The sequence below is a fragment of the Balaenoptera acutorostrata genome, chromosome 15, assembly GCF_949987535.1.
Source record: "Balaenoptera acutorostrata chromosome 15, mBalAcu1.1, whole genome shotgun sequence".
Taxonomy (NCBI): domain Eukaryota; kingdom Metazoa; phylum Chordata; class Mammalia; order Artiodactyla; family Balaenopteridae; genus Balaenoptera; species Balaenoptera acutorostrata.
Window position 1 is genome coordinate 71,466,309 of NC_080078.1, and position 27,534 is coordinate 71,493,842.

The 27,534-nt window shown below is 44.3% G+C and overlaps 1 long non-coding RNA gene and 1 other non-coding gene across 2 annotated transcripts in view; one reads left to right on the top strand and one right to left on the bottom strand.

Moving 5' to 3' along the window:
- The window catches only part of LOC130704943 (uncharacterized), a 57,869-nt gene that overhangs the window by 10,493 nt on the left and 19,842 nt on the right, over positions 1-27,534 (bottom strand). The window lies entirely within an intron of this gene.
- TRNAD-GUC (transfer RNA aspartic acid (anticodon GUC)) lies at positions 19,863-19,934 on the top strand. The gene has a single exon. It is a non-coding gene; the product is annotated as a tRNA-Asp (tRNA).

The window sequence follows — 27,534 nt, forward strand, 5'->3', positions numbered from 1 at the left end:
CTTTCTGAGCCTGTTTCCTAATCCACGAAATGGATGCAATAAATCTACGTCCCAGGATGGTTGCAGAGGTTAAACAAGATGATATAAATGAAGTATCTAGCACAGTGACTGGCAACAGTAAGTGATAATCAATTATTAATTTTCCTTCTTTTCCCAAAGTTTTTCTCTCTTGTTTCTTCCTGCGGCACAATGTTCTCTCCTTTTCTATTTCCCAGTTTTCTGTCTACAGAACGTTTTCTAGCCTTCATAAAAACAGCACTACATAAAACAAAATTGCAAAGTATTTTTATATTTTTCAAATAACTTAATTCAATTATAGACTGGTCAATTTTAGTTATTTGAGCATTATTAAAACCATCTGAAGCTGGTAAATAAAGTTCTATATTCACATTCAGAAAATAAAGAGCTAAAGAAATACTTTGGAAAACGGTAAGGGAAAGACATATTCCTTGAGGCCTAAGATCTCGTATGGAATATGTCAGCCTATTGCCGCTTCTTCTGGCTCAGAGACAATGCACAAGGAACTCTTTGTATTTTAAATTTCACTTCACACAGCAGCCATGAAGCTAGTGGAAGAATGGAAGTCCACATTTTCTGGGAAGAAAGATTTGGCAGATGGTACCTGTGAGTTACCCACAAGGTGCCCACGTGCATGATTTAGTGCTGGAGATTTGAAAATTCACAAGGAAATTAAGAAATTAGTGAGAAAGAGGTTATCAGCTTATTTTTGGAATAGTGGAATAATTATGGTGAAGATCTCGAAGCTAAAGGGAGAATTCAAGACAGGGTCATAATTAACTATTACCAACATAAGCACAGAGGAAAACAGATGGTTCAGGGTTCAAATACTGACAGCACCACTTTCTGACTTAGTAACTTTGGTCAAGTTACTTACTCCATTTCTCTGGGCCCCATTTCCTTCATCTGTAAATTAGAAACTAATATTGTTGACATCATAGAAATGTTGTGGTTATTAACTAGTACATTAAACGTGCTAAAAACAGTGCCAGGCACCTAAAAAGTGCCTATTTAGGGGGTAAGTGTGATTATTAATTATTATTAGTTATGGGGTTTCTGGCACATTCTCTCTCATCACCTATTATTGAGAAAGGTACTTGCATAGCACTGGAAATGTTGGGCATTATCTCCAAGAAAAGGTGGTAAGACTGACCTGTCTCAAAAAGGTCTGGATGAATTAACTCAACTCAGACCCTGATTCTCAGACTTAACAGCTCAGAAACCTGATTTTGTCAGTACTGAGGACAGCTTCATCTCTAGGGCAGACTCACAGTTACCAAACTCTTTAGACCTATAAACCAGATCATAGTCAATTAATTTTCAATGAGAAACACAGCTTTTGAGAGGACTAGCATACTCAGGTCTGTGTGATCAGAGCATTTTCTCCCTGTGCTCACACCTATGTGGGAAGCCAAGTCTTCATAAGAAGACTTGATCGTAAGAAACTTAGAGTCAGAGACTAGGAGTGAGACTAGGAAGATCTATATAAGTAGTCTCAGTCCATGCTACCCCGAGCCAGCAATCTCACGTTAGGGATAGCCTTTCCTCTGCTGTGTACTGTGAAACTTTATCCTCTTTGCCAAGCCAAAAAGGAAAACATTCACTGGTGATTTGGACTGCATAAAAAAATTCAAACTTCTGTACGACCAAAATACCAGAAATGAAGGCAAAAGACAAATGATAAACTGGAAAAATATTTGTAACACATATGGCCATCTAAAGGTTAAAATCTAATCTATATAAAGAGCTTTTATGAACCAATAAGAAAAGAGCAACGCTCCATCACAAAAATTGGCAAAAGATACAAATAGGTAGTTCACAGAAAAAGAGTACTAATGCTTTATAAATTGTGAAAGGAATCACACTGTGCTTATGATTAAATGCTTTATAAACTTTGTCAAGCTGATATCTTATTATTGTTATAACTTACCTTTTTTGTTAATGAAATATATATATATCAATATATATGGCTGTATATTTGTATGTATCTGGTATTATATTTATATATGATTAATAGCCATTAAAATGTATTCTTCTACTAATTGCTTCTATCTTTTGCCTATTTTTCTATTGAGGTATTATTTCTCTTATTGATTTAAAAAGCTATGTATTCAGCTATTAACCCTTTATACACATTGAATAAAGTCATGGGGGAGAAGCAGAAGAGAATCCCCTTTAACCAAATATCCACTGTGTGTCAGATTCTTTCACATAAATTATCTCATTTATCCTCAAAACAATCCTAGGAAACAGGTGCTCTAATCTCCATTTCACAGCTGAGGACCCCGTGGCTCAGAGACTGGGTAACTTGCTCAAGGACACACAGCTAGCAAGGACTACCTGAACTCTGAAGTGAAAGCTGTGCTCTTCCCTCTCAGTCATGCAAGTGCCCTCCCAGAAGGCTCCCAGCTCTCCTGACCATCACGTAATCTCTACCCTGCTGTAACATCTGGGAACCCATATGCAGGGTCAGCCCCAGCTCATTCCTGAACCAACACCAACTGGGCAGAAGTAATGGGTAGGCTAACATTAATCATACCGTCCTTGTTCCAGCACCTTGTGAGTTTGGGGTTGAGTCCTGGACACCTGAGTACCCACTGAGTTGCAATTTCCCCTCCTCACCCTGAGGTCAGGCCAAGTCAGATGCCTACACTTAAAAGAAAAAAGGAACTCATACTAAAGAGGAGTAAGCTATCACTCATCTTCTCTCCTTAAGAGGAAGAGTTGTAATTTGATCGGGTCAGATGCAAGGGCAAGGGGGTCAGGACCACTAAAATCATAACCAGGAGTACAGCCCTTTCTTCTGCCTCCCATCCACATCTGCTACATTTGCTGCTACATTTTCATATGCACCCAATGCATCAGTTCCATCTGATTACCTGCAGTGCCCCAAGCAGGCTTTGCTGTAACGTACCTCCATGCCAGTACACAGGCTTCTCTCTTCCACCTAGTAAATGCTTATACATCCTTCAATTACCAACTTGCCTCTACTGTGAAGGACCCTCAGTCCTTCCCCTCCACTATAAAGGACTCCCAGAGCCCCCCTCCATTAGGAAGGGCCTCTAGACCCTCTTTCCGAAAAAGCAGAGGCAGAGCCTCATTCTCTATGCTCCGCAGCCCCTGTGCTGACTTCTGCCATAGCCTTGACTGAGTTTTACTGTGTCTGGGTTCGCCACCCAGCTCAAACAGGGATTTTCTCCGGGGCTTCAGTCACCTCAGCGCCTCCAGCGCCCAGCACAGAGTGATGAATGGATGATGGTCCTTCTGAGCCTAAGGTCTCTCCTCCCCACCCAGCGTGTGCTCAGACTCACCGGGCTGGTTTCTGTTTTAGATCTCACTCTAATTTGTTTCTTTGAGTAATTTGCTTCCTTCCCCAACTTTCACGAAGACTGGTTCCTGTCTCAATGTTGATATGAGGGCCTGATGTACCTCTTGCTTTGTATCACCTGCCAGCTGAACTCCCGCCACTAATTCTGGCTGCTTGCTGGGAGAGTCCTAGAGCCTGGGCTTTCGTGTGTACCCTGCAACTTTTTAAATCCTTCCTGAGCTGGCAGAGTTTCCCCAGCTCCTGCCATACTCCCGGGGTAAATTCAGGACCAGGCCCTAACCCTTCTGGCCCTCTCCATGGTCTTATGGGCGTGAGAAGAGGTCTCCTCATGACCATAAGACTCAAACTTTGGTTGCAACTTGATCCCCTACCATTCTGCCCCCCTCCTACACCACTTCAAGCATGTCAGAAGGCAAATCAGCTGAGTCACTCCTGAGCCCAGCAACATCACAAGCGAAATCAACAGAGCGAGAGGAAATTAGCTCATTCCACAGAGAGGCACTTAGAGCAGGCAGGCAGTCCCAAAGCCCCAGGCAGGCCAGGAAAAGGACCACCTAGATTGTCACTGTGTTGTCCTCTCAGCTATTGCCACTCTATGGAGAGACTTGCTCTCAGGACTTAGCCTGCAGACCCATTCACACCTGAGCAGTCTCTGGCACAGGGGAAGGACCATGGGACCCTACTCAGCTGTCTCCAGGACCCTCATTTTTACACACCTCTTCAAGATGAGCTGCTGGACCAGGGGATGGAGGGGGTGATGTATCCTGAACTCTAGGTGAAGGATCTTTGAGGGTCATTGCTGAGTTGGTCTTTAGATACTAATATCCACTCTGGACCAGCCCCAAAGATTAATAAATCATCATTTCTGCCTTGGAGGGTTCATGGTCCAGCAGATGAAGATGTTCAAGCACTCCAGACTGGGCTCTCATAGAGAAAAGGAAATACAAGTTGAGACAGAAGTCCAAACAAAGCCCCCTTGTGTGGAGTGTGGTTGAAAGGAGAGAGCACTGGCTAGAGGGTGGGGAGAGCTGATTTCATTTTAAGAATTACGTGTTGAGAAGTTCAGATGGTTGTGATACAGAGGGAGCAAAGAGAGATGAAGCTGGAGAGGTAAGGTATAGGAGAGAACTTCATTTTGAAGACCAGATCTCTACAGCAGAATGTTCACTGTGCTCAGGAGCACAGGAGAAGGAACAGACCTGGAAGTGAAAATGACAGGCTTACGTTGATACACGTTGAGTCTGAAATGCTGGACTAGAATGGAATCCATTTGCTCTGTGTGTTTGACACTTCTTTAGCCTTTCTGAGCAAAGTGGCCATAAACCATAGGCCTTGTGCAGGACTCTCTGGATGAGTAGTGATCACAGACTAATCACACTATCTTTTGGGAAGTTTGGATCTATGGGATCAACTTACGTAGCAGAGTGGCCTGCAGAAGCAGTGAGGCAGGAAAGTCACCAGGCAGAAGAGGCTGTGGGGTTGGCAGAAGGAGCCTGGCGAGAAGCTATGACCCAGTGAGAGCAAATAGTTGGTAGGGGTAAAAGAAATCAATACACCCACCAGAGGGAGAAGCCAGGAGATGGAAGTAGAGATAGAAAGGCGATAAATCATGAGCATGGTGAAGTGACAAAGGCAGGGAGCAATGGTGCCCATTTATCAGGGAACAACGGAATGTCTGGAAAAACAACAAACATTTTCTATTCATCCACAACTACTGGACTCCAGGGAGAGGTCCAGCTCCTCTCTCCCTGGCTTTGCCTCCAAGCAGGAGGCATGCCAATATGCATGGGCCACAGGCCAGGATACTAACTGGGCCACAGGGCCAAGGGTGAATCTCCCTCCTTTACAATTAGCTCTTTTTTGAAATACTACCTCTGGTCCTCCCATGTGGCTGAGAAGATAAGTGGCCTGGATTTGTTCCCATTTAAGATCTGTGTTTCCAACCCATCAGTGAAAGCCTGGGGTGGGTGGGTAGGTCAAGACCTGCTGTGGAACTATCCTGCTCAAGGATGAATATATCATCCTTGGGGTTGACATTTCGTACCACTGGAGTGTGGACTGGGGATTGGCCCCATGTTGGGGATAAGACAGAAAGGATATTGTACCATTCAGGTTGTCTGGTTTCCAACAATAGAAACCACATCCAGTTGATGGAAGAAGTTTTCACATACTGAAGTACGGGGAAGTCATTCTGGTTTATACATGATTTGGCTTGAACTTTACGCTAACTAGAACAGCCTGTCCTATGTCCTGTCAAATATGCATTGTACATCTGCTTTAACCATTAAAGAATGCATTTAAAAATAAAAATGGAGTGGCTCTGGTTCAGGCATCCAAAATGGAGCTGGGTGGCCATTGTGGATGTGGTCTCAGACACGTTTCCTGCATCACTGAGAACTTGAGTTTTCTGAACTGTATCAAACTCAAGGACACCACCAGCCATTCTCAAAACAATGTCTACTAGCAGCTGCCAGCTCCAACTTCTGGTCTCAAAGTCTCCCCCTTGTAACTGTGTAACCATTTTGACTCCCAACCAATCCTTGCTTAATAAGCATCCTTACTTCTTGCCAGCTACAATCCTAATTCTTGACAAACAACTGTATGTAATTTTTCAATTTTTGCCTATACTGTATAAGCCACTTCCATTTTGGAGTCTGGAGGAACACAGTTCAAGCAATTCTTGAGTCTGTGTCTCCCGGGCTATAGTCTTCAGTTTGGCTCAAATAAAACTTTTCTATTCCTACTTGTTTATTATTTCTGTGGACATAGTGGTCCTAAATAGAGACAGTGACTCATTGGAAGAATATCAAGTAGCTCATAGAACTGACGAAAGGGCTGGAAAACTGGCCTCAGAAAAGCCAGCTAAGATTCTATTGCAGGTGCAGTCCTGTTAGGTCATTTCCACCAGTGCTGCTGCCACTAGACAAACACCTCCAACGTGCTGGGCTCTGGCCTCCTCCAAATACAATGGGTACTCAGGTGCTCAAATGGTGAATGTCCTTTTCTCAGGTCAGTTAGGTCTCCCTCCAGCCCAGGTCAAAATAATCCACATTGTTCAATCTGGTGCAAGAGGCCAGAACCTCAGAAAAATGCACACAAAAGTGTACATTTATCTGGCCTTGTTCTCTAGGCACATATTTCTTTCAAAGACTTGGGGAGAAGGAATGAGCAGAAGTGGTTGGGACAGGATGGGTTTCAGGTCTCAGAGAATCCTGCGCCTCCTCCAAATTCCATTATCCCCAACATGACTTAACACAGTTGGCAATCCTGGACAAGAGAGCTCTAAGCCAAGACCTGAAGGGTGAGCAGCAATTAGCAAGGCAAAGTGATGAGGGGAGGGATCTTCCAAGATATGCAAAGGCTTGGTGCATTTAAGCCACTGAAACTGAGGGACTTCCCTGGTGGTGCATTGTTAAGAATCCATCTGCCAATGCAGGGGACACGGGTTCGAACCCTGGTCTGGGAAGATCCCACATGCTGTGGAGCAACTAAGCCCGTGCGCCACAACTGCTGAGCCTGCGTGCCACAACTACTGAAGCCCACACGCCTGGAGCCCGTGCTCCACAACAAGAGAAGCCACAGCAATGAGAAGCCTGTGCACTGCAATGAAGAGTAGTAGGTCCCGCTCGCCACAACTTGAGAAAGCCTGCGTGCAGCAACGAAGACCCAACACAGCCAAAAATAAGTAAATAAATTTATAAGTCACTGGAATTGTTTCCATATGACTGGGAAGATAAGCAAAGGGGATAGTGGGATGAGATGAGCTAGAGAGGAAGAATATAGTAGAGAGTTTGGATTTTATGCTGATGGCAATGGGATGCCATTGATATATTATAAGTTGGGGACAGACATGATGATGTTTGTGCTTTAGGAAAGACAACTGACTCCTGTAAGGATGTTAGTTCCATGAGGACAAGGACTTTGTTTTGCTTTCCACTGTGTCACCAGCACCTAACACACAGTAGGAGCTCGATTCATTTCACAATTGTGAAATGAATGAATGAATAAATGACCACTCTATGAAAAATGTAGCCAGATCATCAGTTAAAAGGTGACACGGAGTCCAAATATTAAATAACAGGTGTTCTGAACTATAGTGATGGAGAGAAGTGGCCAGATTCATGCCATGTTTGGGAGACAGAATAAATTAGATGTTGGTAGGGGTGTAATGATGCTGGTAGGGGGAATAAGGTATCCAGGATGATACCCTGGTTTCTGACTTAGATAAAGGAATGGCCAGGGTACCATTACCTAAGATATGAAAGACTGGGGTAGAGATGAACAAATTCACGTGTCAGAACATTGTTTTAGGTGTCTATGAGACATCCAGGTGGCAACTTTCCTTGGGAAGTTTATTACAAGAGAGGTCCCTGGGAAAGCACACCTACACCCAGATAGACTACAGTTGGAGATGTAGCAGTTCGTTTGGAGAGCAGTGCTAGGGTTTGTGGCAGCTGGGACACATGAGCCCAGGATACTGAGACCCTGGGAAGTTCCACAGCCCAGACTCCAGTGCTGTCTCTGCCCTTGACTCCGCCATTAAAGATTTATGTAATAAATGTTTAAATAAACACCGAGGGCTTATTCTGTGCCGGGTCCTGATGTCTTCTCTTCCCTCTCTCGTTCCCAGGCTCACCATTCTGTTACAACTGCAGGAGGATAGCCAGCCCTGATTTTTTTGGGAGACGGAGCCTAAGCACTGCACCAGAACCTCTTTCTCAGAATTATGTAAGCTAGGACAGAATGCTGGAGCCTCGATTTAATACAACACAGACTGATAAAACTGAGTGCTCAAATCACACACTTGCATTACTTTTAGAGTTAAAATTGCAAAATGAAATTAAAACAAATCACCTAACAAAATGTTTGTTTATACACATTTTAACAACTCCTTATGTAAGAAACAGAACCCTGTTTTGTCACTGTGCTCTGATCACGTCACTCCCATTTCTCTGTGCTCTCGTGTGAGGCCAGCCTGTCTTGTAGTTGGCAGCTGGGAAATAAGCCAGGAGAAGGCAGGAGGGTAGGGGAGGAATTGAGTAATTTGTGTTCCTAAGTTGCCAAATAGTAACTGCCCTGTGTTTTGGCTTCTCCAGGGTCTGGAGGCGTGGGGATACTGGGGCACTACTTCTGCTCCCAAAACTGCTCTTGGTCATGGTGGTGGGGATTACTGCATCCCTTCACTCTACAAAAGTATGAGTCAAAGAGAACAGTAAAGAAAGGAACAGGTTTGTTAATTATGTTGAGACCATGGTCAAGAGACAGAGCTGTTGCCAGTAGAGAACACTTTTCTATTTTGCTTGGTGTGATAATATCTGACCTTAAGAAGGAATGAAAATAAGGCATGCATTTTGAACCTTGACATACACTTATTAAGTGCTATTTAAATGCTAAATTCATTTAGCTTGAAAATGAAATCATACTCTCACAAAAGTCACTGAAATAACAAAGCATGTGCTATACAAGGTCTTTCTGCTCTCAGATCCCTTCCTTGTCTTCTCCCTGCATTGCTCTGTCACAGCAGGGCTGACCCCGTAGGCTTCTTTCCCAGCCTCCTCTGTCAGTTGGGTGACAGTTGGGTTGAGCATGGCAGGCACTGGTAGAAGACTGGAGAGCAGGAGGAAAGGAGAACCCAGGGGGTTTATTCCCAGCTCTGCCACGGGCGGCATCCTCAGCAGTAGTTGTGCCTTCTTTGTCCCTCCAGCCTAGGTGTGGTAGTGGCTTCCTGTCATTGTTAAGCTCTGAGTTGCTTTGCAGTCCTCCGTTTGGCTTATCAGTTCTTCCATCATTTATGTAACCAATTCTTTGCCTTGAATTCCCTCTCCTTTAAATATTCGGAGTGGTTCCGTTTTCCTGGTTGAGCCCTGTCTGATATGGGTAATATCGATGGAGAGGGGTCACGGGATGGGAGCTTTTTGTTTTTTAAACTGAGGATGGCTACTTTCTGAAAGAAGGTAACAAAGAATCAGAAGCTGTAGTTTGCCTGGGAGTTGTGGGCATGTGGCAGGGGGATGAGCCTGAACTTTCCTGCCTCTGAAATGAACCCAGGTGACAGAGCATGGTGGAGAAAGCGCTATCCCTGTGGAATCAGGTAGGGCTCTTAGTGGCAAGCAACAGATACAGACTTGGGCTAACTTAAGGATAAAAAGGATTTATTGGAAGACTATAGGAAAAGTCACAGAATTGTCAAGAAAGCAGAATAGTCAGCTTTTGGAAAGATCGGGAACAAGGGTAGCTCCAGGATCTAGGGAGCAGGAATTAGCAGTCTCTTTAGGAAGCTTGGTTGGAGTAGCTCTACTACATAGGAATCACTTTTGTCCTTGGATCATTCTGCTCCAGATTCAAAATCCAGGGAGGAAGGGAGAGGGTCCAATTAGCATGAATTAAGTGCTTATGATGGTCCAGGGAGAGCAGGACCCCAAGGCCAAGTGCAATGTAGGCAAGGAGTTTCCCCCCAAAGAGAGCAGGTGGAGAGCTGTGTTGTTTGCACCGTGGGGCCACAGTAAAAATAAAGAGTAAGGCAGGAAGGAGTGGCCCCAGAAGGAAACAGGAGCGTTCCCTTCTCTAGCCAAGAAACTGAGCAAGAACCAAAATGAAGGCCAATGTGAGGATGACATGGCTGTAGCTGGAGATACTGGCTGGGGATCAGATGATCCCTAAGGACTTGCTTCCACCTTTGAGCCAAAGACAGCTGCCTGCTTCCATGTAACTTGGGGCCTGACAGGGGAATCCTCAAACCAATCAATTATGGGGGTGGATGAGATTGGGGGGATGGGGGATAGAGTTCCAGACCCGAGGCCAAAGCCTAGGGCAGGAATAAGTCTTACTTACTTTGTTTCTCCAATACATTAGTACAGCTTTTGTTTGTACTCAGAGCTCTTTAGGACAGAGTTATTTAGCACATTGTATCATTGTTCCTGGAAGCCAAGCTCCAAAAAAGCACTCAAGGGCTCTGGTTAATAGAAGGATCATATTTTCACTCTTTAAGGTGGAATTGGTAGGTGAAGGCAGAGGCTCATGAAAGAGACTGGAAAAGATTTACAGGGATCAAGAGGGTAGCAGGGTTGCCAACCTAGTCTAAGCTGTGTCCACGTATGGGGTGTAGAAGTGTCTGGTTATATCTCTATAGAACTGATGGGCTTGCCAACCAGATATCTATTGGCATGAGGCTATAAGGGGCTTCATGGGAGAAAATTCACCCTAAGCAAAGAGGGAACCAGAGAACAAGATGACCTAGTGAGTAAGGCCTTCATCCTGGGCAATTCTGAGTTCAGAGAGGGGGCTCCCACTTAGATTTGTGTCCAATGGACATCATACCTGAATCTTAAGGTGGAGTGGAGAGAGAGAGAGACTGAACTCAGAGAACTGAAAACATACTGTAAATGGGAAAAGTGAAAGAGGTGCTACCCTAGACACTTTGTACAGCTCTGTCCCCAAGCAGAGCACAGCTGCTGGTCTTCTGTCGGTCCCAGGGCATAATACCTTGCTCCTGTGCATCTCAGCATCAGGGGTAATGTCTGGAGAAAGAGAACACTGCCCAGTGATGTAGCTGCAACCACCAGAGTGTGGCTGGAACCAAAAAAGAATATATCTGCGGATGTCTCAGGATAACCTCCGAGGCTTGTAAACACACGTGAGACATCCCTGGGCCCCTGAATAATCTGTTCTGAGATTCTCCCCTGGAAGTGAAAGTTTTATGTTTGAAGCTGGGGGCAAGACCCGTCAAAATACAGGTTATTGGTTGAAGAACATTCCAAACAGGGCATGGTGACAATGATAACATGAATAGCTGCATCTTCCAGGACTAGCCCAGTTGCTATCTTTTAAAAAACGTCTAGTCATCTTCAGCTTGGTAGTGAATCTGCAGTGGAAAAACCTTGCCTGGTACACACACTTATGATAAAGAAGCCTTGTTTCTTAAAGGCTGAGTGCAGGGTTCAGCCTGGGGGCTGGGGGTGAGGGGGTACCCTCCCTCCCTCTCTCCCTCACCCCTTCTTTTTCTCCCTCCCTCCCTCTATAGCTCCTTCTCTCCCTCTCTCCATGCTTATCTTCTTCTGTCTGTCTCTATCTTTCTCTTTCTTTCCCTCTTCAGTTTTTTCCTCATCTATTTCAAGACCCTGCAGCAGTTACTTTCACAAAACCTGGTGGCTTATGCCTTCCAAGAGGGGAAGTTCGCAAATTGCAACAGAGTGTTGTTTTGTTTTGTTTTGTTTTCCTTTGTTTTAAAGCTAAGCAGCAGGATCACAGAACCTGCAGGTTTGCTGCCTACTCAGCAGGACAAACAGAGCAGAGCTTGGAAGATGAAAGCCAAGCCTACCAGAAGAAAGGAAACATGAAGGAAGCTCACTGAAAGGGGGAGGAGACTTTGCTTAAGCCATCGGAATGGGAGAGGGACACTGCCCCAAGCATGTGCTGTTTCCCTTGTCCAGATGGTGTCATTTGCCCTGCAAAACAAGTTAACAGACAACATGATTTGGATGCTCAGAAATAAATGTGTGAGTAAGTCATTTGGGAAATGATGCCCACAGCCATTGTACTTAAACAGAAGAGATTCAACCATATTTGAAAACAACTGCCCTGAATTGCTAGCCTCCAGTTCATTTGAATACTCTGTTTACATTGTATGTTTACCAGCCATATTTGCACAACGAGAACTTCCACCTGCTTGTTGTTTACTTAGGGCACATACTGTATTTACATGGTATAGACCAGAGTGGGAAAACCAGTCATACCAGTTTGGGACTGGAAAGAGTGGGAAGCTCACATGATATGTTCATCTTGGTTTCCCCAGACTCACTCCCCATGCCACAGGTGTTAGCACATGGTAAACACTATATCTTCATCATCATCATCACCATCATCATCACCACCATCCTCTCATCACCTCAGGTAGAATGGTTTACTATGTGCTAGGCACTATTCTTAGAGCTCACAACGCTCAAGGGAAGTATATACTGTTACCAACCAGGGTTCTCGGCCTTCCCCAATCAATACAAATGGACTAGAGGACAGACAAGAAATTCAGGCAAGGCTTTACTGAGGCTCTGGCGACTGCAGGAGGGAGTGAAAACAAGTAACAGGTTCCCTTGCACACTCTCTGAGTAGGGGGCAAGCTGGTTCCTTATATGGGGTGAGGGTAGCGGGTGTGTCCAGGGTTCGGGCCGGAGGGCTGGCTTACGTGTTTTGCCCACCCCTTTGGTGGTGTTGTGTGCAAGGGGCATGCGCAGTACCCTGCTTTTGCTCCTGACACCGTTTTTGCTCTCTGCTCTTCAGAAGTGGCTGTTGGGTTTTTTGGTCTTTTTGTATCTTTTTGTCCATAATTTGCCCCAACTGCAGCATGCACACAGTTATTTTTAGTCCCTTATAGTTTCTTTGTATTTTGTAGCTCAAGGAGACATTTGTCCAGGTGCAAGCATGGCAGCACTGCAGCAAAGGGTCCCAGGTCCCAGGCCTGTCTCAGTACCACTATTATCTCCATTATACAGATGAGAAAACTGAGGCAGAGTTTCTGAAACTTGCCTATGGTTAAGTAGCAAGTACATGCTACAGCCAGGATGCTAAAGCCAGCAGTCAAATCCAGGCAGTCTGGATGCATGTGTTTAGTGCCGGTTGTTATTCAAGACTTTCTATTCAAGATGGCAGATTGAACAAGTGCAACTGATTACTAACCTTCTTCCCCCAAATCCTATTAAATAATCCTACTAAAGTAACAATAGTGCAGGAATTTTTTAAAGGTTTAAATCTACAAAGATGAAGAGGGTGGGAGAGGAGATAATGTCCCCAAGCAGGAATAAAATTTTAGAAGCTGGAGAGCAGATGAACGAATGCGGGTTGACTTAGGAGACCCAGAAAGCTATCTTAAACTGGCTGTGGGAAAAGCCAAGATTCAGAGACCTGTTTTCACAACAGAATCCGCCCCCCGCTCCAAAAAAAAAGCTCAGGGATTGGTAACACCGCCAGATGGGGCTAGAACAGGAAGATTGGTTTAAAGTCTAAAATGTGGACCCCCAGTTCTCCTCCACAGCCCCAGCAGATTATTCAGAGAAGGTAAAATTGGGCTTCTAGATTTGGGGATGCCAGGTACAATTGAGGCCAGGGGTGTCCTCTGCTGAAAATAATGTTTTCAGACTGCATGTTGAAACTCCCACTCATTTCTTCTTTCAAAGCTGCTAGGATGCCAGGATCATACCCTCTAGGCAGGAGTGTGGCCAACCCTTCTCTCTGGGGAATCTGCCCAGCCTAAGAAGGGTCTAACAAATGGATCCTGGGGGTCACCTCACAGTGAAGTTCTCAAACCACATGCCCAAGCCAAGTGCAAAGAGCTTCTGATTTGTTTTTTGGTGCTTTCCTCTTATGTATTATCAGGTAACCTAAACTTCTAAACCTAAATCTAATCTAATCATCCAAACAACCACTAAACATCCCCAAACATTTGAGAAAAGCTCCAATGTGAAAGATAGAAATCCAAACTAACAGGTGCAATTTGAAGGAATTCAAGATGATAGACAGGAGGTAAGATTAGACACTGCACCCATGAAAAAAGAACAGGGTGTTATAAAAGGGGGATCAATCACATCAAGAAAGAAGTCTTGGAAATAAAAGCAGTTATAATGGAAAGGATGGAATCATTTTGCTTGGATATTTAGAGGATGTTGCTGCGTGGTCTTCCCTCTTCTACTTGCAAAGTCTGATGCCATTATGATTTTGATATTTTCTATGAAAATCGTTTTAACTCTCTAGAAGCTTTTAGGATCTTCTGTCACCAGTGATCTGATATTCCTCAAAGATGTGATTTGGGGGTAGAAATATTTTCAGTGTTTGTTTTGGCTATTCTTTAGAATCTTTGTATCTGAAAACTCACATTTTCTGGGATATTTCAATTATTTTCAATATTTTTCTACTACTTATTGGATAATTTCCTTCCATCTGTTCTCTCTGTTCTTTATTTTTGGAACTTCTATTACTCAATTGTTGTACCTCCTCATTGGTGCCCAAATTCTCTCATATTTCCTTTCTTATTGCCCATCTCTTTATCATTTTGTCTTTCAGAGAGATTTCCTCATTTCCACCTCATTTCTGGGCCAGTCCTGTCTAGGGAACCCCAGGAAGTCTGGATTGGAGAATCCAGGGAGGCAAGCCCTCCAGGGAGATGGTGACATCCTCTGATGTGGCATCCATCTTCCGATAGTGTTTGAGCTGTAGGTGTGGGGGACGGTATTGGGAGCAAACCCCCATCTGGCTCTCTTGATGTTGTAGTACTGAGACCTCGCTATGACCCTCTTGTCCATAGCCCCTCCTCAGCTTTCCCAGCCTCCAATCCAAATCATTTTCATTCTGCCCCTAGAGCGGAAGCTATAGATAGAAGTGGGGGAATTGGGAATGTAAGATTGTCTTCTGAACCCTGGTGTATTAATACATCCCTTTAAAGCCACTCTTGCTACTGACCATCCCAAAGAACTGGATTCTATGAGTGCCCAGGGAATGACCAAGACTCCAGTTTAGGTACTCCCTTCAAAGAGCCAATGCCTGGGTAAAAGGCAGGGGTCAATCTGATAGTCTCCTATAGCAGTTTAGGGACTCACAACTCGTCAGGAACATGGGACAGGAAGATTTTTGTTAGACCTCAGGTAACACACCGTTGCCTAGGCCTTGCTGCGTCCTGGGATGCCAGAGGACTTGTTTCCTTAGCAATGATAATCATGTGACAGGAACACACAGAGATCCACAGATGTTGCTTAGCAACTAGGCTGCACCTGCTGGGGCTCTAGGCCGGCAGCTTGGGCTGGGGAGCTTGGCTTTGAACTTGGAAACTCCCATCAGGGCTGGCAAAAGGGGGAAGACCTAATTTTGGCACATCCAGTTTTGGCCCTGGGCTTTTGCAGGGATGGCTGAGGTACAAATGGGGAAACTGAGGCAGAGGGGACTGGCTTTCCCATAGTAATGGGATGTGGGAAGTAGTGGCAGATGTGGGAAGGGCAGGGCTGGACAGGAGAAGTGACTGTTGGGCTGATGTGGGGAGCAGTTCTCTGTCTGACCCACCCTGGAGAAAACTCTGACATCTCAGAGGATGGGTCTCCAGAACCCTGAGGACGGATGTGTCTGGTTCAGGACCCAACTCCACAGGGCTTTTCAGGAAGTCGAATCAAGCCAGAGCATTTGGGCCCTCAGTATCAGTCCAAGGAGAATTTCCCTCTGCAAGAAATCAGAGCTCTTCACAATGGGCAGATATTGGTGGTGGTCAGGAGGTACAAGCAACCAGCCTCAGGAACCTGGCTCTTCAAGGACAGGGCCACAGGGAGCTGTCCATGGTTGGGTGTCCTCCCCACCTGCTCTCCCTCTGACCTCTGCCAGGGCACAGTTGGCTGGAGGGAGGCTGTGGAGTTAAACTGCTCGGGATTTTGAATTCAGCTTCCTTTCCCAAGGGCAAGGGATTACATTTTGTGTTTCTGTTTCTCTATCTGTACAACGGCAATGATAAGAATGACCACCTCATGGATCATCGTAAGGACTAAATGAGTTAAACCATGAAAAAGTGATTATCGCACTTCTTGGCATATAGTATAAGTACTCAGCATACTCCCACCCCAACCCTCCGCCCCCAGCAACTGGCCCAAGAGACAGATTCACCACGTTTTCTCTCATCTCTCTTGATGGTCCCAAAACCCCCTTCCCCTGAGGAGCTTGCCGAGGGTTTGAACATCCTTGATCAGGATTTTGTTTAGTGAGCCAATGCTTCTCCAAACTTTCTTGCCCCAAACACCCCCATTCTTTACGCTGGTGGTGCTAGAAAATTGCATGTGTAGCATGTTGCTTTAAGAGCTAATTATTAGGGGCTTCCCTGGTGGCGCAGTGGTTGAGAATCTGCCTGCTAATGCAGGGGACACGGGTTCGAGCCCTGGTCTGGGAAGATCCCACATGCCGCGGAGCGGCTGGGCCCGTGGGCCACGGCTGCTGAGCCTGCGCGTCTGGAGCCTGTGCCCCGCAGCGGGAGGGGCTGCGATGGTGAGAGGCCCGCGCACCGCGATGAAGAGTGGTCCCCGCACCACTATGAAGAGTGGCCCCCACTTGCCGCAACTGGAGAAAGCCCTCGCACGAACCGAAGACCCAACACAGCCAAAAATAAATAAATAAATAAATAAAGTAGCTATAAAATTAAAAAAAAAAAAAAAAAAGAGCTAATTATTAGAGAAATGCAATTCAAAACCATAAGGAGGGGGCTTCCCTGCTGGTCCAGTGGTTAAGACTCAACGCTTCCACTGCAGGGGGTGCGGGTTCAATTCCTGGTCAGGGAACTAAGATCCCGCATGCCATGTGGCACGGCCAAAAAAATTAAACAAACAAACAAACAAACAAACAAAAACACGACAATGAGGTACCACCTCACACCAGTCAAAATGGCCATCATCAAAAAATCTACAAACAATAAATGCTGGAGAGGGTGTGGAGAAAAGGGAACCCTCCTACACTGTTGGTGAGAATGTAAATTGTTTCAGCCACTATGGAAAAGAGTATGGAGGTTCCTCAAAAAACCAAAAATAGAACTACCATATGATCCAACAATCCCACTCCTGGGCATATATCTGGACAAAACCATAATTCGAAAAGATACATGCACCTCAATGTTCACTGCAGCACTATTTACAATAGCCAAGACACGGAAGCAACCTAAATGCCCATTGACAGACGAATGGATAAAGAAGATGTGGTACATATATACAGTGGAATATTACTCAGCCATAAGAAGGAATGAAATAATGCCATTTGCAGCAACATGGATGGACACAGAGATTATCATACTAAGTGAAGTAAGCCAGACAGAGAAAGACAAATATCATGTAATATCACTTATACGTGGAATCTAAAAAAAAAATGATACAAATGAACTTATATACAAAACAGAAATAGACTCACAGACATAGAAAACAAACTTATGGTTCCCAAAGGGGAAAGCAGGGGAGGGATAAATTAGGAGTTTGCGATTAACATATACACACTACTATATATGAAATAGATAACCAACAAGGACCTACTGTAGAGCACAGGGAACCATACTCAGTACTTTGTAATAATCTATAATGGAAAAGAATCTGAAAAAAAATAGATATATCGTACATCCCTTCTCCGAGCCTCCGTGTTCTCAACTGTAGTACAGGAAGTGACAGCACCTAACCTCCTCGGTATGAGATAGGACCAACTTTTGATAAATGTTAGCAATGTTGACGTGTGTTGATAGAGGCAGGACCTAAGATTTCTCTCTTTCTGTGGATGACATCTTTGTGAGCTGGCTCCAAATGAGACTGTGAGGCCGAAGGGGATGACGGATTCCCACGGTCCCTCGAAGTGAAAGAGGAAACAGTTAAAGCAGCTCGTGGTTGAAGTGCCCCCATCTCTACCCTGAGCGGATGCTGGCAGCTGTAATAGCAGCTTTGCCCTCCTGGAGCCAAGACCCTGACTTTGCTGCTCTCTGGTACCGAGGGAATCCCGGCCAGCCTGCCTCAGGCCTTCTCCCTGCCCTTCACTCCAGCTGGCCCTGGGGCCCCTCAGCTTGCCCCCCTCTCCCTCCAAGAGGAGGCTGGTGCCTGCTCTTCCTTCTTTCTCAACTGGGCTTGTTCCCCAGATGACCCTACAGCTGCATCTTTCCAAAATTAGCTGGATCCTGCATTTGACTCTGGTAATGAATTACCCAAATTGAGTAGTTAACTGGTTCACAGGAAGATAATTAGATTTGCTGAGTCCCTGTTACAGGCAAATAAAGAGGAGGATTGTTTCTCAATTGCCTTCATTAAAGGGAGTTGCTCTCATCCAGGGGCCCTGCCCTGGAGGCCATCAGGGCCCTGTAGGGTTCCCTAGCGCTCCTGGTGCTTCATTCCCAAATAGAGAGTCAGGTGATACAGTGTAGCCAGTGCAGGCTTCCGACTCTAAAAGGCTGGGGTTGAAGCCCCAGCTCCACCACTTACCACCTTTGTGACCTTGGACATGTGATACAACCTCTCTGAGCCTCACTTTCCTCATCTGAAAATGGGAATAGTGTTGTGTGCCTCACAGGGGTATTAGAAGAATTGAATGATATAATGTAAAAAAAATACATGGTTCTTCACTCATTGATAAATTTTTCATTGATAAAGTTCATGAAGTTCATTGTTCGTTGATGAAGTGTTCATTGGTTGGGAGCTAGTTTACCATAGTATCATCATTATTGTTGCCACCACAGCACCATGCCTCCCTATCATGGAAACAGAACAGATTCTCTCAGCCAGTGAAACATACATGGAACCAGGGGAACGTTAAGCCAACATTAAATCCAGCATTATGTGCTGATTGATGCAGAGCTTACACAGGATGGGGAAGATGTGAGGGTCTCTTCCAGCCTATTCAGCTCATCCCCTGTCCTCCTGATATTGGCTCTGCCTTTTGGACCTAGGCTCTCTGGGTCATCATGTGGCCACCCATCTCTCAGCAGCAAGTTCCCAGAAACCCCCTCCTAAACACAGCATCTCATACCCACCTATGAGACCCAGCCCCTTGACCTTTTAAAATTTCATTTACTCCTCTCAAGCCCAGCACCCTCTAGGGTTTATCACTCTGACACTTCTGGTAGGTATAGATCTACATGTAGAAGTCAAGGGAGTTCTCTGGTGGCCTAGTGGTTAGGATTCCAGGCTTTCACTGCCATAGCCCAGGTTCAATCCCTGGTCGGGGAACTGAGATCCCTCAAGCCCCTCGGCATGGAAAAAAAAAAAAAAAAAAGGAAGTCAAAAGCCAGACCTTTGATTGGCAGTTCTGGAGCCAGACTGCTTGAGTTTGAATTCAGTGTGAGCATCTGTTGTGCCCTTATAAAATGGGGTTGATAACAGTAGTATCCACGTCATAGAGTGATTATGACTAAATACATGTGTGGTGATTAGAGCACTGCTTGGAATTTGTAAGTGCTCAAAAAGTGCTATCTATTATTACCATCTAGTTCTGACTTTGGATTAGGGCAAGGAAAGGTCTATAGATAGAATGGAGAAAGGCAGGGCCAGAGGGCTTCACCTGGGTGTGGACTCAGAGTGGAATATCTTAGAGACACTTGGACCATCTCCACTGGGAAGATTAACTTCTGGGTATAATTTCTCATATCCTCTTAGGTAACTATGTTGTATTGTCTCGTTTCTGCTTGGAACCCTTAACAGTTCATCCTCCGGACTCACTCTCAGCGGATAATTTTGCTCTTTGTTTCACTGAGAATATACAAGTGATTGGAAAAGAACTTTGACAAGCACACATTTACTCCCCACCTGGACTCTGTCCATATATCCTGCTTTCCTTTCTGTCACTATAGATGAACTGCCTGTGTTCTTTCCCAAGGCCAACCTTTGCCTTATCACTAGATCCCATCCTTTCTTTCTTACTCAAGGACATCACTCCAGCAATTTACTATCTCTTTCCTGCAGCATCATTTTTTTTTCTACTGGAACATCCTATCAGCATAAAAATATGCTTTATTTCTTCATTATAAAAAACAAAGCCAGGGAGTTCCCTGGTGGCCTAGTGGTTAGGATTCAGCACTGTCACTGTTGTGGCCCAGGTTCAATCCCTGGTCGGGGAACCGAGATCCCGCAAGCTGAGTGGTAAGGCCAAAAAAAGAAGCAAAACCCTCTTGATCTCACAACCTTTCCAGCTATTACCTCACTGCTTTGCTTCCCTGTACAGCAAAACTTGTTGAAAGTAGTTGTTAATAAATGCTGTGTCCAAATTTTTCTCCTCCCATTCTTTTTTTTTTTTTTTTCCATTCTCTCTTGAATCCACTCCACTTAGGTTTTCACATCCACCACTCTACCAAGACTGGATTATTGTAATCACTAATGGCCTCCATATTGCTAAATCCAGTGGTCAATGGACAGTTATTATCTTGCTTGACCATGAGTTGGAGAGGGGTTATCTGGCCACCAAATCTCTCTTTCTTCCTATCTGGACCATATCTCCTAAACTTATCTGTAGTTACATATGGCCATATGACTGGGTTCTGGCCAATGGAATGTGGGTGGAAGGGAGTTATGCAACTTCCAAGCCTGACTCATGGAAACGTCTTGTACTGGATATTTGCTCCTCCAGATCCACTCCTCACCTTCCTCACGCTGTTATGTGCCTCAGGAGGCTAACCACTAGGGACTTTTATCAATGAGCCTTCTGGTTTCTGGTTGGGTTGAGTCAATGGGAGGTACCTGCAGGAGACTGGAGGGAGAGAACAGAGTGAGGTCAGGGTATTTGTTCCCCTGGCTCTCTCCTGTGGGGTTGAGTTGGCTGTTTTCCTCTGATTCAAAGCTTCAGTCCGGCATCCCTCCCCATGTATTTCTTTCTCTCCCCCATTTCTACTACCGTTTACTTTCTCTTGTCTCTTCAGACCTGGGGTGGTAATAGCTCCCACTATCAACCATATCAGAGTTATAGGAATCCTGTAATAGTTTTCCTGCCCCTGCTCACAGCTTTTTTTTTTTAACTTTTTGGCCGTACTGCACAGCATGTGGGATCTTTGTCCCCTGACCAGGGATGGAACCCGCGTTCCGTGCATTGGGAGCACAGCGTCTTAACCACTGGACCACCAGGGAAGTCCTGCTCACACTTTTATAGGCAGTCTCTTTGTTAAACCTTTCTCAAATTACCCAGCTTGAATGTGTCCTGTTTCTTGCCAGACTCTTTACCAATACATTTCCCGTGCACCATCCTCATCTGCAACCCCCATTTACTGGCTGACATCGGCACCCTTAGTGACCTTGAAAACCACAAGTTGAGGGACTTCCCTGGTGGCACAGTGGTTAAGAATCTGCCTGCTAATGCAGGAGACACGGGTTCGAACCCTGGTCTGGGAAGATCCCACATGCCGCGGAGCAACTAAGCCCGTGCGCCACTACTGAGCCTGTGAGCCACAACTACTGAGCCTATGTGCCACAACTACTGAAGCCTGCATGCCTAGAGCCCGTGCTCCGCAACAAGAGAAGCCTCCACAATGAGAAGCCCACGCACCGCAATGACGAGTAGTCCCCACTTGCTGCAACTAGAGAAAGCCTGCGCGCAGCAAGCAGCAAAGACCCAATGCAGCCAAAAATAAATAAATAAAATTGAAAAAGAAAACTGCAAGCTGAAGATGACTCAGCCTCTGGCATCATGGGACCCTGATTATCATCATGGAGCAGAGAACCGCTTCTCCTTTCCTTTTATCCTTCCCCTCTGCTGCTGAATATACTTTATACGAGTGAGAAATAAACATATTGCCTATGCCACTGAGACATGGGGATGTCTCTATCATGGTAGCTTAGTTCTGCTGGGACTAATACAACCTACCTGCAGTATTTGGCACAGTTGATGATTCTCTGTTCTTGGAAACACTTCCTGTGCTTACTTCCATGACGGTGCATTCTTCTAGTTTTCCTTCTACTTCAATAACTACTCTTTCTTAGTCTTCTCTGTTGCTTCTTCCTCATGTCTCCAACTAAGTTGGATTTCCCCAGACTCAGTCCTTGATCCTCTTCTTTATCTCCACTTACTTCCTGGTGACCTCATCCAGTCTCATGGCTCTAAACACCCCCAGATTTATATCTCCAACCCTGACTTCTCTCAAGAACTCTTGGCTTGCATATCCAACTACTTGCTTGATATCCTTCTTTAGATGTCTAATAGCATCTCAGACATAACACGTCCAAAATTAAATTTCAGACCTCTTCGAAACTTGCTCATCCTATAGCTTCGCCATGTCAGGAAACAGCAACTCCATGCTTCCAATTGCTCAGCCCCAAAACCTTGGTCTATCTCTTTTTCTCTTACCCTATGTTCAATTTGTCAGCAAATCCTATCAGCTCTATCTTCAAAATATATTCAGAATCTAACCATTTTACCGCCTGTGCTATCTTGGCCTCAGGAGGTACCAGGATTTGAGAAGGGAAACAGTCCTGCCACATCACTGTCAGCATCATCTATTACTGAATCCTAGCCTTGAACTGGTTTGATTGTGGATTCTTCCAAGAACTCTTTCCTAAACCCCATCAAATCTTCCTGGTTCTCTCCTCAGACACAGACCTATAGACCAGACTGTTTCCAGAGAACTCATTCTCCCATCCCAGCAGACATAGGGCATCAAGACCTCCTATAAGGAACATTCAGCAGAGGAATGGGATAAGCACCATTAACAGCTTTTAGCACAATTTGAACTGGCTCTGGGGTGGGAGAATAAATAGTTTTGAGGAGATCTTCACCCCCAAAACCTCAAAGAATGGCCACTGGATCCTCATTGAGCTCTGTTTCCCTAGAGGAGAAATTGACCTTCTCCTTAGGATTCCAAAGATATTTATCTGGGTCATTCCCCAGATAAATATAGGTAAGTATAAAAGATAGGTCATTCCTATCAACCAAAGGATGGATGTTGACACAGTCAGGAGCTCACCTGGGAAGTCTGGATCCCATAGAAGCCAGAGTGATGCTTTACTGACTCCCAATAATGTATTTTAAGCAGAAGAATGGCATGACTAGATTTGTAACCTAGAAAAGGTTACTCTGAAAAACAAAACAACAAAAACAAAATAAAGGGATTACCTTGGAGGCTGATGTGAAAAATGAACTGACGAGGGACAAGAACGGATGGAGAGAGACCAGGAAGGTGTGGCAACAATCCATATGTTGAGAGGAGATGAGTGGGGTGATCTGAGGAAAGGCGATGCAAATAAGGATGGGGGGAAATGGCTGAATTCAAGAAACAGTATTCTCTTTTCTTTAGAAGGAGTGATCTTTCTAAAAAGCACCTCGAATAGCATGACTCTCTAAAGTTCTTCCATAGCTGCCCAGGGCCTCCAAGCTGGAGCTCAAAGTCCTCAGCATGGCTCATCTCAGCTCTGTGTACACCGCAGGCTCTGCCATCCTGAGATGCTGTCAGTGCCCCGTAAGCACGAGGGGAGCTCAGGCACCCAAAGGTTTGCACAAAAAAATTCTTTCATGCTTCGCGTGCCTTATTCCCAAAATTTCTGTCCTGTGGCTTCTGTCCCAACCACTAAAATACTATCACCAAGTTCATCAATGACTTTCTTCTTGTTAAATCTAAAATACATTTTGAATTCTTATCTTATATATATATATATTTCCCATTTTTATAGTATGTGCTCAGCCCTATTCCGGGTGCAAGGGATAGAGTGTTGGGAAAATCAGACATTATTCCATTATTCTCAGCCTCAAATAAGATGTGAAGTGGTCCAACCAAGGATAGAAGTGGAGGGGGGACTTCCCTGGTGGCGCAGCGGATGAGACTCCGTGCTCCCAATGCAAGGGGCCCAGGTTCGATTCCTGGTCAGGGAACTAGATCCCACATGCATGCTGCAACTAAGAGTTCGCATGCCACAACTAAGGAGCCTGCCTTCTGCAACTAAGACCCGGCGCAACCAAATAAATATTAAAAAAAAAAAAAGGATAGGAGTGGAGGAACACTAGCAATTTAAGGAGAGGAATAAAAAGCCAAGCAACTTGGCCTGTCATTATTTATCATGGTTTTGGAGGTTCTAGAAAATGCCAAGCCACTTGTTGTGGAGCACGGGCTCTAGGTGCATGGGCTTCAGTAGTTGTGGCTCGTGGGCTCTGGAGTGCAGGCTTAGTAGTTGTGGCACGTGGGCTTAGGTGCTCTGTGGCATGTGGGATCTTCCTGGACCAGGGATCGAACCCATGTCCCTTGTATTGGCAGGTGAATTCTTAACCACTGCACCACCAGGGAAGTCCCTAAAAATATCTTATTTTCTAATGTTATTGTTTAATAACAAAATACAAGAGGTTCCACTAAAAAAAAAAATTATATGAATAAGATAATTTGATAAGGCGTCTTCTTACAAGATAAATATATTAAAAATCCATAGCATTTCTCTCATTTTACTAATAAATACCTAGAAATGGAAATGGGGAAATATTCTATTAATAATAACTTCAAAACATCAAGAATATTTAAGAATACATTTAATAAGAAAGGCATAGGAGGGAACCCCCTGGCTGTCCAGTGGTTAGGACTCATTGCTCTCACTGCCCGGGTTCAATTTCTGGTTGGGGGACTAAGATCCCACAAGCCACTTGGCACAGCCAAAAAAAATTACATTAAATTAAAAAGTCAAAAACTTAAGAAATAATTATAAAAATGGAAAGGCATAGGAAAAGCTGTATAAAAACTGTACAGTTTATTGGAAGACATAAAGAAATCAATAAAAAGTGGAGGGAAAGCTTAATACAAAAATGTTAATTTTCTCCAAATTTATATGTCAATTTATTGGAATTCCATTTAGATTATCATAGGGTTTTGTTTGAATTGGATAAAGTGACCTCGTAGGGAAGAACAAATACCTGAAAACTATGAAGAGTCTTATATCATCAGATATTAATTAATAGAGAAAAGCAAACTGAGGTAACAAGATTTTACATCCACTAGACTGCTAAAGAACAAAAAGGAACTATTGCTGGTGAGGATGTGGAGAAATGGTGCTCTCATACATTGCTGATGGAAATGTAAATGATGCAGGGAATTCCCTGGCAGTCCAGTGGTTAGTACTCTACGCTTTCACTGCTGAGGGCCCAGGTTCAATCCCTGGCTGGGGAACTAAGATCTGACAAGCCACGGGGCAGAGCAAAAAAAAAAAAAAAAAAAAGAAATGTAAATGATGCAGGCTTTCTGGAAAGCAATCTAGTAACATCTATTAAAATTTAAAATACATACACCCTAAAAAAAAAGTACATATACCCTTCATCCTTCATCCAGCTAGCCTACTTTTAGGATTCTATCCCTCAGAAACAACAGCAACACTACACAAGAACATATGTTTACTACTTCATTGTGTTAATAGTGAAAGAAAAATTGGAAACAAAGCAAATGTCCAATAATGGGAGGATTGGGGAATCAGGTCTGGTACTTGTTTGAAGTCACCAAAAAATATGAATTAGAGCTATACTAATTGACATGGATAGAATTTCACAAGGTTGTATTGACTGAAGAAAACAAGATGAAGAAAGTATTTTTTCCCTCCCTGAAAATAATGAAAAAAACCTATACAGTAAGTCCCCTACATATGAACCTTCAAGTTGCGAACTTTCAAAGATGTGAACATGCGTTCACATGTCCAGTCACATAAGTTAGTTCACTTGTCTGGTGTACATTGTCATGTGCGTGCATCCTCTACAAGTGTTTGTGCTTTTGTGTACTTTACTGTACAGTACTGTATAGAGTACAGTAGTACAGTATCTTTATTTCAAGCCCAGGATATCCAGAAGCAAGTGTAAAAGCAGCGGATGTAGAGCTGGTACTGCTAAGAAGTGCAAAGAGACACAAGAGGAAGAAGGAGTAACTGAAGAACCGAAGAGATTCACGACACAGGCAATGGCAAGGGGATTTTCTTTATTTGAGGAGGCACTTAGTTTTTGAGGCACAGGATCCGAACGTAGAACAGTACACGAAGGTCGCAGCAGCCATTCAGAATGCAATCCAGTGCTACCATTGTCATCTATGATGAGAAAAAAAGAGCTACTACCCAGACATCACTGGATTATTTTTTCAAGAGGGTAGACAGAATTGAATCCAGCAAGGAACCAGAACCTAAGCCATCAACGTCAGGCGTGAGTGAAATTGCAGCTTGCCCTCCATCTCCTATTGTTGACGATCCTTCAGCTCTACCATCTCCCACCTCCTCTCCCTCCTCCAATCAGTAACTCTTCTTGCCTGTTCACTCGATGCCAACCTCTGTATGCCAGCTGTTGCACTGTACTACTGTACTTTTCAAGGTACTGTACTGTAAGATTAAAAATGTTTTATTTTTGGGGTTTTAAAAAATGTATTATTTGTGTGAAAAGTATTATAAACCTATTACAGTACAGTTCTATATAGCCGGTTGTGTTAGTTGGGTTTGTAAGCTAACTTTGTTGGACTTAACAAACAAATCGGACTTACGAATGCACTCTGGGAACGGAACTCGTTCGTATGTAGGGGACTTACTGTATAATACTTGTGTACATGTCTTAAATAAGTCTGAATATAATTATATAAGCATGAGGGGAATATGAAAGTTTATTATGATAGGATTAGATTCACCTGTGAATGAACAAAACACAAAATAACAATGGCTTAAATAAGATAGTCTCATTCTTCCCTCATGTTAAGGTCCAGATGTAGGCAATCTGGAGCTGATGTGGTTTTTCTCTTTCATAAAAACCTCTAGAACCGGGGCTTCCCTGGTGGCGCAGTGGTTGGGAATCTGCCTGCCAATGCAGGGCGCGCGGGTTCGAGCCCTGGTCTGGGAGGATCCCACATGCCGTGGAGCGACTCGGCCCGTGAGCCACAATTGCTGAGCCGGTGCATCTGGAGCCTGTGCTCGGCAGCGGGGGGGGCCGCGATGGTGAAAGGCCCGCGCACCGCGATGAAGAGTGGCCCCCGCACCGCGATGAAGAGTGGCCCCCGCTTGCCACAACTGGAGAAAGCCCTCGCACAGAAACGAAGACCCAACAAAAGCCATACATACATACATACATACATACATAAAAAGAATGTAAGCAGACAAGAATAGCATTAAAAAAAAATTAAAAAAAAAAAAAAAACCTTTAGAACCCAGGCTCCTTCCAGTTTTCTGCTCTGCCGTAACTAACATGTGACCTTCATCCTCAAAGTCCAGTCTACCCAGACTTATCCTCAGACTTTACGTCCCAAGCAGCAGGAAAGACAAAGGGGTTAGAGAAGGGGAAAGGATGCATGTAAGCAGTCTCTTGAGGAAGATTTCTGGATGCAGCAAAATAACACGCTCATTGGTTAAAACTTAGTCACATGAACACATCTAGCTGCAAGGGAGAATGGGAAATGTAGTCTTTATTCTGCGTGGCCATGAGCTCCTGCAGAATTTCTTGGCTTCATGCATACCTTCTTCCAGACAACTTTAGAATCAATCTTTCAAGCTCCAAATATAATCCCATAGCAATCTTCATCAAAACTGTATTAAATTCATAAAATAATTCAGTGAAAGCTAATATCTTTATATCATGAAATGGGGTATCTCCAACTTTTAAAGTTTTTCTTAGAAATATTTTATCATTTTCCTCATGTAAGCCATATATTTTTGGTCATAATCATACGTACAGGTATTCTACAGTTATTGTTGCAATTATGAATGGAATCTTCTAAAATTTTATTTTATTTATTTATTTTTGGCTGC